We start from the raw sequence: 10,884 nt of genomic DNA, 5'->3' as shown, positions 1-10,884 counted from the left end.
AAATATATATAATCAGGAGATTTAGAGTCGCTTCAGTTTAGGGTTCAGACTATGTGATGGATGAATAAATACATAAATATATATATACATAGGAGAACGTCAGTACCAGAAACTGAGGAGACTCTAAATCTCCTGGTTATATATAATTAACCAGACAGCACAGAGTCAGTGCCTAACTGATGAGACTCTAAATTTCTGGTTATATATATTTAAACAGACAGCACACAGACAGTGCCCCTGACTGAGGACACTCTAAATCTCCTGTTGTTTTGAAATTAGTCAGCCAGCATAAAGTCAATGCTGACTCTGTGTTGGCTGGTTAAATAAATATATGTAACCAGGACATTTAGAGTCTCCTCAGTTTGGGGCACTGACTCTGGACTGGCTGGGTAAATCGATATATAACCAGGAGATGTAGAGTTTGCTCATTTTAGTGTTCAGACAATGTTCTGGCTGTGCCCATAACTGAGTAGACTCTAAAGCTCCTGGTTATGTATATTTAAATACACAGCACAGAGTCAGTGCCCGAAAATGACCAGACTCTAAATCTCCTGGTTATGTGTATTAAACAAGGCAGCACAGAGTCAGTGCCCTAAACTCTGGAGAATTTAAATCTCTTGGATATGCATGTTTATTTAACCATCCAGCACAGAGTTTGTGCCATAGACGGAGGAGAATCTGAATTTCGTGGTTATATATATTTAAACAAACAGCACCAAGTCAGTGCCCTTGACTGAGGAGACGCTAAATGTCCTGGTTATATATATTTATTTAACTAACCAGCAAAAAGTCAGTGCCCAAAAGTGAGAAGACTCTAAATCTCCTGGTTATATATATTTAACCAGCCGACGCAGAGTCAGTGCGCAAAACTTTGGAGACTCTAAATCTCATGGTTATACGTATTTTTTTAACCAGCCAACCCAGAGTCAGTGCTCCAAACAGAGGAGACTATAAATATCCTGATCATATTTTTTTTAAAATCCGCCAGCCCGCAGTCAGTGCCCTCACCTGAGGAGACTCTAAATCTCCTGGTTATATATATTTATTTAAATCACCAGCACAATGTCAGTGCCCTAAATTGTGGAGAATTAAAATCTCCTGGACATACATGTTTATTTAACCATCCAGCACAGAGTCAGTGCTCTTGACTGAGGAGAATCTGAATCCCGTGGTTTTACATATTTATTTAACTAGACAGTAGAAAATCAGTGCCCTGAACTAAGGAGACTCTAAATCACCTAGTTATATCTATTTTTTTAACCAGCCGTCCCAGAGTCATTGCCACAAACTGAGGAGCGTCTAAATATCCTGGTTATACAAATTTGAACCAGACACCACACAGTCAGTGCCCATAACTGAGGAGACCCAAAACGTCCTGGTTATATACAATTAACCAGCCAGCACAGACAGTGCCCCAAAATGAAGAGACTCTAAATCTCCTGGTTATGTATATCTGAATACGCTGCACAGAGTCAGTGCCATAGAATGAGCAGACTCTTAATCTCCTGTTTATGTTTCTGTATTTAACCAGCCAGCACGGTCAATGCCCTAAACATTCTCTAAATCTCCTGTTTATATGTATTTATTTAACTTGCCAGCACAGTCTCAATGCCTTGTAATGAGCAGACTCGAAATTTTTGGTGATATTTATTGATCCAGCCAGCACAGAGTCAGTGCCCTAGACTGAGAACATTCTGAATCTCCTAGTTAGATATGCTTATTAAACACACAGTCAGTGGCCGAAACTAGAGACTCTAAATCTCCTGGTTGTATCTATTTATTTAACCAGCCAGCACAGAGTCTGTGCCCGAAACTGAGGAGACTCTAAATCTCCTGGTTATATATAATTAACCAGCCAGCACAGAGTCAGTGCCTTAACTGCGGAGACGCTAAATCGCCTGGTTATATATATTTAAACAGACAGCACAGTCAGTTCCTTGAAATGAGGAGACGCTAAATCTCCTGATAATCAACCAGCCAGCACAGAGTCAGTGCCTTGAAATGAGGAGACTCTAAAACTCCTGGTAATTTATGAGTCTTTATCCATCCAGCACAGAGTCAGTACCCTAAACTGAGGAGACTCTAAATTTCTGGTTATATATATTTAATTAGACAGCACACAGACAGTGCCATTTACTGAGGTCACTCTAAATCTCCTGTTGTTTTGAAATTAGTCAGCCAGCATAAAGTCAGTGCTGACTCTGTGTTGGCTGGTTAAATAAATATATGTAACCAGGAAATATAGAGTCTGCTCATTTTAGGGTTCAGAAATGTGCTGCCTGTGGCCATAACTGAGTAGACTCTAAATCTCCTGAGTATGTATATGTTAGTACACAGCACAGAGTCAGTGCCCGAAAATGAGCAGACACTAACTCTCCTGGTTATATGTATTCAAAAAGCCAGCACAGAGTCAGTGCCCTAAAATGAGCAGACACTAAATCCCCTGGTTATATATATTAAACCAGTCAGCACAGAGTCAGTGCCTAAACTGGGGAGATTCTAAATCTCCTGATTATATATATTTATGTAGCCAGCCAGCACAATGTCAGTGCCCTAACGTGTGGAGAATTTAAATCTCCTGGATATGCATATTTAATTAACCACCCTGCACAGACTTTCTGCCTTGTCTGAGGAGAATCTGAATCTCGTGGTTATATATATTTAAACAGACAGCACAGAGTCAGTGCCCTCACCAGAGGAGACTCTACATCTCCAGGTTGTATATATATGTTTAACCAGTTAACACAGAGTTAACTGAGGCGACTCTAAATTTCCAGGTTATATATATATTTAAACCGATGGCACAGAGTCAGTGCCCTTAACTGAGGAGACTTTAAATCTCCTGGTAATTTATGTGCATTTATAAATTCAGCACATTGTTTAACCGGAAACTGAGGCGACTCTAAATCTGGTTATATCTAGTTATTTAATCCGCCAGACCGCAATCAGTGCATTAACTGAGGAGATTCTGAATCTCCTCGTTATATATGTTTATTTAATCATAGAGTTGTGAGCCAGTGTCCAAAACTGGGGAAACCCTAAATATCCTGATTTTATATATATATTTAAACAGCAGGCACAGAGCCATTGCCCTAAACTGAACAGACACTAAATCTCCTGGTTATAGCTATTTGTTTAACCAGCCAGCCCAGAGTCAGTATCGCAAACTGAGGAGACTCTAACCCTCCTGGCTATATACATTTAACCTGCCAGCACAGAGTCAGTGCCCTAAATTGAACAGAATTTAAATCTCCTGGTTACATGCAGATATTTAACCAGCCAGCACAGAGTCAGTGACCGAAAGTGAGGATTCTCTACATCCCCTGGTTATGTATATTGACCCAGCCAGCCCAGAGTCAGTGCTCGAACCTGAGGAAACACTAAATATCCAGGATACATGTATTTAAACAGGCAGCAAAGAGGCAGTGCCCGAAACGGAGGAGACTCGAAATCTCCCGGCTCTCTCTCTCTCTCTCTCTGTGTGTATATATATATATATATATTAATCCATCCAGCACATAATCTGAACCCTAAACAGGGGAGACTGTAAATCTCCTAGCTATATGTATTTATTTAAGCCACCAACCCACAGTCAGTGCCATAAACTGAGGAGACTCTAAATCTCCTGGATATATATATATTTATTTAATCAGCCAGATCTGAGAGAGTGCCCAAAACTGAGGAGACGCTAAATATACTGGTTTTATATATTTAACCAGAAGGCACAGTGTCAGTGCCCTAAACTGAACAGGTTCTAAATTTCCTGGTTATATGTATTCATTTAACCAGCCAGCCCAGAGTCAGTGCCCCAAACTGTAGAAACTGTAAATATCCTGGTTATAAAAGTTTTAACCAGCCACCACACAGTCAGTGCCTTAAAATGAGGAGTCTCTACATCTCCAGGTTATATTTAATTAACCATCTCGCACAAAGTCAGGGCCTGAAAATGAGCTCCTGTGAGGAGGTTGAGCAATTCATCAACTTCACCAAAACATTCCACCCTGGCCTTAAATTTACCTGGACCATCTCTGACACCTCCCTCCCCTTCCTGGACCTCTCCATCTCCATTAATGACGACCGACTTGACACTGACATTTTTTACAAACCCACCGACTCCCATAGCTACCTGGATTACATCTCTTCCCACCCTACCTCTTGCAAAAATGCCATCCCGTATTCCCAATTCCTCCACCTCCGCTGTATGTGCTCCCAGAAGGACCAGATCCACCATAGAACACACCAGATGGTCTCCTTCTTTAGAGACCGCAATTTCCCTTCCCTCGTGGTTAAAGATGCCCTCCAACGCATCTCGTCCACATCCCACACCTCCTCCCTCAGACCCCACCCCTCCAACCGTAACAAGGACAGAACACCCCTGGTGCTCACCTTCCACCCTACCAACCTTCACATAAACCAAATCATCCGCCGACATTTCAGCCAACTCCAAAAAGACCCCACCACCAAGGATATATTTTCCTCACCACCCCTTTCCGCCTTCGGCAAAGACCGTTCCCTCCGTGACTACCTGGTCAGGTCCACGCCCCCCTCCCATCCTGGCACCTCCCCTGCCACCGCAAGAACTGTAAAACCTGCGCCCACACCTCCTCCCTCACCTCTATCCAAGCCCCTAAAGGAGCCTTCCACATCCACCAAAGTTTTACTTGCACATCCACTAATATCATTTATTGTATCCGTTGCTCCCGATGTGGTCTCCTCTACATTTGGGAGACTGGGCGCCTCCTAGCAGAGCGCTTTATGGAACATCTCCGGGACACCCGCACCAATCAACCAACCGCCCTGTGGCCCAACATTTCAACTCCCCCTCCCTCTCTGCCGAGGACATGGAGGTCCTGGGCCTCCTTCACCGCACCTCCCTCACCATCAGACGCCTGGAGGAAGAACGCCTCATCTTCCGCCTCGGAACACTTCAACCCCAGGGCATCAATGTGGACTTCAAACAGTTTCCTCATTTCCCCTTCCCCCACCTCACCCTAGTTCCACACTTCCAGCTCAGCACTGTCCCCATGAGTTGTCCGGACTTGTCCTACCTGCCTATCTCTTTTTCCACCTATCCACTCCACCCTCTCCTCCCTGACCTATCACCTTTATCCCCTCCCCCACTCACCCATTGTACTCTATGCTACTTTCTCCCCACCCCCACCCTCCTCTAGTTTACCTCTCCACTCCTCAGTCTCACTGCCTTTAATCCCGATGAAGGGTTTTTACCCGAAACGTCGATTTTGCTGCTCCTTAGATGCTGCCTGAACTGCTCTTCCAGCACCACTGATCCAGAATCCACCCCTGTGTTCTCTGGAAATACCATGATGTTTAGATTGATTCTAATCTAAAAAGTGAGATAATGGAGTTTTACATAAATTCATGCGGCAAGACGTGTCTGATTGTGGACATGGATACCACTATTACGCATTGGATCACCTCCCATCTTTTGCCTGGCAGGTGCTCATGTGACTCAGCCAACTTTGTCTATCTTATACGTTGCAGGCAAGAATGCCCGGAGGCATGGTACATTGGGGAAACCGAGCAAAGGCTACGACAACAGATGAATGGGCACCGCACAACAGGAGGGTTCCCTCCCAGTTGGGGAACATTTTAGCGGTCCAGGACATTCAGCCTCGGACCTTCGGGTGACCATCCTCCAAGGTGGACTTCGGGACAGGCAGAAGAGAAATGTGGCCGAGCAGAGGCTGATAGCTAAGTTTGGTACCTATAGGGAGGGCCTCAACCGGGACCTTGGGTTCATGTCACATTACAGGTGATCACCATTGCACTACACACACACACACACACGCACACACACACACACACACAGATATTCCTACACACACACACACACACACACACGGACACAGGTACATACAGAGGCGCACACAGACACCCACGCACAGCTTTATAGACACGCACACTCCCACACTCACACATGCACCCCCTCACAGACTTAAGACACTCTGCACTCACTACACACACAGACACACACACACACTTTCTCACACTCACAACCCCCACCCCAGACAGACACACCCACACAGACAGACAAAGACCCACATGCACACATATATTTTGTGGGTGAATTTGTACTTGCATGCAGTTTTTGTACTTTGCTCAAAAACTGCATTCGTTCATGTAGAAATCTTGAGCTCAAAAACTGTATGAATTTATGTAAAAATTACTCCCTGACTCTTTTCTCTGACCGTCTGCCTCATGACCTTTTAAAATTCTGTAAGGCCATTCCTCAGCCCTGAAGCCCCAGGGAAATCTCGAAGCCTATTCAGCTTCGTGCTATTGTCCAAACAGTGCAAACCTTGCAAACCCTTTCAAATACTTTCTAAATTGCACCACGTTCGTTCCTGAATGCACGATCTGTTAGTGCTGAAGTGAAGCGACGCTGAAACATTAGTAATGACAATTTTGAGCGCTCTCTGCCTGTTGGGTAGCGTGGCCGAGTGGTCTAAGGCGCTGGCTTTAAGCTCCAGTCTCTATCGAGTCGTGGGTTCGAATCCCACCGCTACCAAGAGCGCGGCTGTTCTTCTGCAGGCAGAGGAACTTAGCAGGCCCTGTCCATTTTCGTTGTTGTGTTTGCAGCCGGTCAGGCCTCTTATCCAGACTGACTCTGAAAACAGTGGGACCCTTCGCTGTCGGAGCCCCCTCATCTGCACTGCTTTACGATGAATATGTGGAAACTTTGGTGCCAGTTTCTGTGTCTCAAATAGTCAGCACGTTTGGCTGCAAGTTTGGTGGTTCGAGCCTGCCCTTCGCACCAAGCCTCAATGATTTCAGTTCAAGCATTGAGACCAACCATGTACCGACACTGCAACCACGAGAACTCAGCAGAGTCCGCAGCTGGATGTGGCCCCAATCTCTCCAAGGCCCCGCTGCCAACAGAAAACGGCTACTGCAGCTTCAATCACCGGTTTCCTGCTCAGCCCGGGGACACAGCACATGGAAACTCCTTCCCCAGGAACGGCTCTTCCCGTGTGAGAAGGACAACAATTCCACTTTAAATTGAGAACGGCTTCAGAAGATTGTTCCTGTCCTTGGAGTGTTTCATAAACAAAACTCCTGTCTCGCAAATAAGAAGTGGGGAAATTTGTTGGCAGGAAGAATAGAGAAAGTGCTGACTGTGAGGACTCTGTCTCGGCAGCAGGTGGGATTCCTTACACCCGAAACAGGAATGATTGCGTTTCCTTAGGGAATTTCCCAATTGATTTAACGTCTGCCAGAGTGATTGGGAATCATTCCGGCCACCTAAAGATGAGGATAAAAATATGAAAATATTTATATTGAATCTTAAATCCAGACACAAGTGCTAAATAGATAATAATGTTCTGAACGAATACTAGCTGAGAAATGGAAAGTGTGGATGATGACATTTGTGATTGGGAGGAATGAACTGGATCCTTGCAAATTGCAATGCCAGGTGAAATATGCTCAGTATGAAATGACACACTAATTAATCGTGAGCCAGGCCCAGCTACTTTAGTCGGTACAGCATGAGATGCTTAATCTCAGGGCCGTAGGTTCAAGCCTCACGATGGGCCCTTTCACTCCTTTAAAGAAATCCAGCCCTCTGCTCCACTTGCAGGATTGCAACCCAGTGCAGGGGTCGTTTTTGACACGTGGATCCGACTGTGTTTGATCACACGTCGGTTTCTGAGTGAAAGTTGTCTCCACTTTCCTGGAAGTGCCAGAGACAAGTTTATCAGTGCAGCCGAATATACGATGAATTGTGTCTCTTTCAAAACGTCAGGTTCCACTCCAAACGTCCACCAAACAGAGTGCTCAGAGACACAGAACGCGAATGTCTACTTGTTGGGGGGACGGGGTCTGACAGTGACTGCTCAATGTCAAATGGTCCTGAACCAAAATGAAGTGATTCAGACCGTTCTGACGGAAACCGAGGGGAACTCGCCTGAACGTTTCACAATTCACACGGAAAATGATCTTGTGTGCTCATGGGGGTTCACGTAATGGACAGTTTATTGTCAGTAACAGGGATGGGGGTGGGGCAGGATTGTGAGGTTTCACAGTGGGACAGAAGTGATCTGGGTGAACGGGTAAGTCTCACATCCCCACAGTATGGAAGAGCTGATTGGTCCAGGATCACTTCCATCTTCTGTTTCGGAAGCAACAAATGAAATTGCTGAAAATCTCAGCATGTCTGCTCGCATTTTGGAAAGGAAAAGTGTTAAGACTTCGGGACTCGTGACATTTCTTTTTACATGTCCATCTCCCTCTGGATTTGTACAGTCTTCCTTTTATTGACTATCTTCTGACTTCCAACTTTATTCTCTTGTATTTTATTTTCCTCTCCAACCATTTTCCCAGCTTTTAAATTTGTATCAGATCTGTCCCATCTCTCACTTTGCCCATTTATGACCGAAGAACTTGGAAATGAACAATTAACTCTGTTTCTATTTCCTTAGATACCAGATGCCCAGAGACCGGAATGTATAGGATGACGGTTAGAGCTTTCAGCCCATAGTCTGCTCTGCCATTCGATCATGGCTAATATCGCGCTCAATCCCATTCGCCAGTCTTCTCCCTGTAACACTCATTCCCCTTGAATTTAGGACCCAGTCTTTTTTCCCAGACTGGATCTTCATCCGCCCCAAACCCCTCCACATCTGCTGGCGGCTGTTACACCGTGTCTCTGGGTGATCGCGCTGAGTTTCAGTCCCGCACGGCAAACCCAATCTGTTCTGAACAACGCAATCACCGCTGGGGGACAGCTCGATCAGGTCTCTGGCCCCACTGTGTTTGTGCGGGGGAGCAGTTATCACCTTCACCTCCCATGGGAAGGATCGGTCCTTCAAATATCCGGGCAGTAAAAACGATTGGCTTGTGTGTGAACATAGATGAAGGTAATTGCTTTCTGACCTGGTCAGTAAACCTTACTCTGTATGTCCCTGCCCATTCCTGCCGTTGTCGTGAAAAAGAATGCAAGTCCAATTAATTGCCGTGTACAGTTTTATTCGATACACATTCTTCCTTGTTCAGAATATAGGTGGATGTTTCCAGCACAGATAATTACTATTTTCAAGAATGCAGTCGGCGGGCCCTGATACCTTTCTGGAGAGTAGAAGCATCAGTTTCTGCAGAAAGTGGCCTCGTTCAGAGCTGAGCAGAAATATTGTTGTTCCCGCTTTCAGGGCGACAGTTTTCCAGATGGTGATCGATGGGGCTTTATTGCAGCCTCATCAGCAAACCTTGTTTTGCATTTACTCGCCCATCACTACTCTAGTGGTGAAAAGAAGTATCATTCCAAATAACTGCTGCGTGAATTTCTTTTCAAATGTCACTGCGCTGTGGCTGTGAATATGTGGCGATGTCTACAGCCCTGCTGGCCATCCTGTTTAAGAGTGCAGTTATGAACATTCCTCTGTCTCGGCGCTACAAGGAAAATTGCCCGCGCCTATTCAGCCTCGCCCTACATTCCAACCTCGGCAAACCTGGCAATCTGTTTGTCAGTATTTCCTGAGCATTTTCACGTGATATCCTTTTTTTTTCCAATCATGCTAATAACCCTGGCCAACATTGGTCTATTCGGAACGGAAATGTCAGTGTTGGATAAAGAGCAGCTGGCTCGGTGGCTCGGTTGTGACCTCGTTGTTCCATTTGGGTCACACCCGAAACATCTCTAGTTCAAACCAGGCAGGAGCTACTTTGTTCCCTTGGGACAGGTGGATTGGTGGGAATGGAGCGTTCCTGCTGGTTGTTCCCATCAGCAAACCTGGCTTTGAATTTGCTAGCCCACATCTGCTGCCATGGTGAAAAGGAATACCATTCCGATTAATTGCTGGGTCAAACTTTGTTCAGTTTCTCTCCTCGGATAAAGTGAGGACTGGAGATGATGAAACGCTCCTGAAACAAACGGCGGTTCTCCTGCTGCGCAGATGCTGTCTGACCAGCACCACACTCTCAACTAAGTTTCTCTCCTCCTGGGTCGACGATATGAGTCGAATTGTAGATCTTCTCCCGCCGTCCATTTTAAGGGTACAGTTACCAGCACTGATCCTTTCTGCACCAAAACTATCGCATTTGCTTTACATGTGAAGGCATCCTGGTTCAGTGACAAGGTAAGCTCTCATTTGCTCGGGTCACAGCGAACATTGGTTACCTGATGTCATCTCTGTCAAATGTATCCCAAAGTAGGCTCTGAAACGCCTCATTTGGACCGGAGCATTTCTAAACCTGCGTGAACCAAAACCAGAAACCTCAGTCATGATGTGGAGCAGTTCACATATTCGAGTTTCCAAGCAGAAGGCATGGTTACCGCTCATTCAGTCAACAACAGGAATGAGAAGATTTACATCCTCAGATGAACTGCTTGACTCATGCTCTCATACAGTCACTAATTCAGTTTTCTGGATAAATGTAAGGGCGTCTTCTGCCTTCCCTTGTAGTCTAGTAGCCAGCATTTGGCGCTCTCGCCGCCGTGACACGGGTTCTATTCCCGGTCAAGGAATGCGTGCTTTGTTCTGCACACACATCGTGGTAAGAATATTTCTGACCACTTTTCCAAAGTTGGCAGAACATCGGTTTTAAAGTTGAACAGAAAGCCAAGAGATGCAGATGTTGGAAATCTGAACCAAAAGCAAGAATTGACGTGCAAACTGAATAGTCCTGGCAACATCTGTGGAGAGAAACAGAGACAATGATACACAACGACAGAACCAGATTAGTTCTTCATTTCTAGACCACAATGCCGGGATAATGGTCAGTTTTATCTGTCGAATGAGGATTGTTATCAAAATCTTTTATTTTTTGCCAGTTAGCAGCCATGTCGACCCGAGATCTGATTCGTTCAGTGTCTACCTCCAGATGGGCCTCTAATTTCCTGTCTCTATCTCTGTGTATCTACCTCAC

At 45.3% G+C, this 10,884-nt stretch overlaps 1 non-coding gene across 1 annotated transcript; it reads left to right on the top strand.

Annotated features, from left to right (window-relative positions):
• Positions 1 to 6,447: 6,447 nt before the first annotated feature.
• Positions 6,448 to 6,529, top strand: trnal-uaa (transfer RNA leucine (anticodon UAA)). The gene has a single exon. It is a non-coding gene; the product is annotated as a tRNA-Leu (tRNA).
• Positions 6,530 to 10,884: the final 4,355 nt, after the last annotated feature.

The sequence above is a fragment of the Chiloscyllium plagiosum genome, unplaced genomic scaffold (assembly GCF_037043375.1).
Source record: "Chiloscyllium plagiosum isolate Xiang-an unplaced genomic scaffold, Cpla_swu_hap1 HiC_scaffold_51, whole genome shotgun sequence".
In the NCBI taxonomy this organism is placed as follows: domain Eukaryota; kingdom Metazoa; phylum Chordata; class Chondrichthyes; order Orectolobiformes; family Hemiscylliidae; genus Chiloscyllium; species Chiloscyllium plagiosum.
Note: the sequence above shows the minus strand (reverse complement) of the source record. Positions and strands in the feature narration are given on the sequence as shown.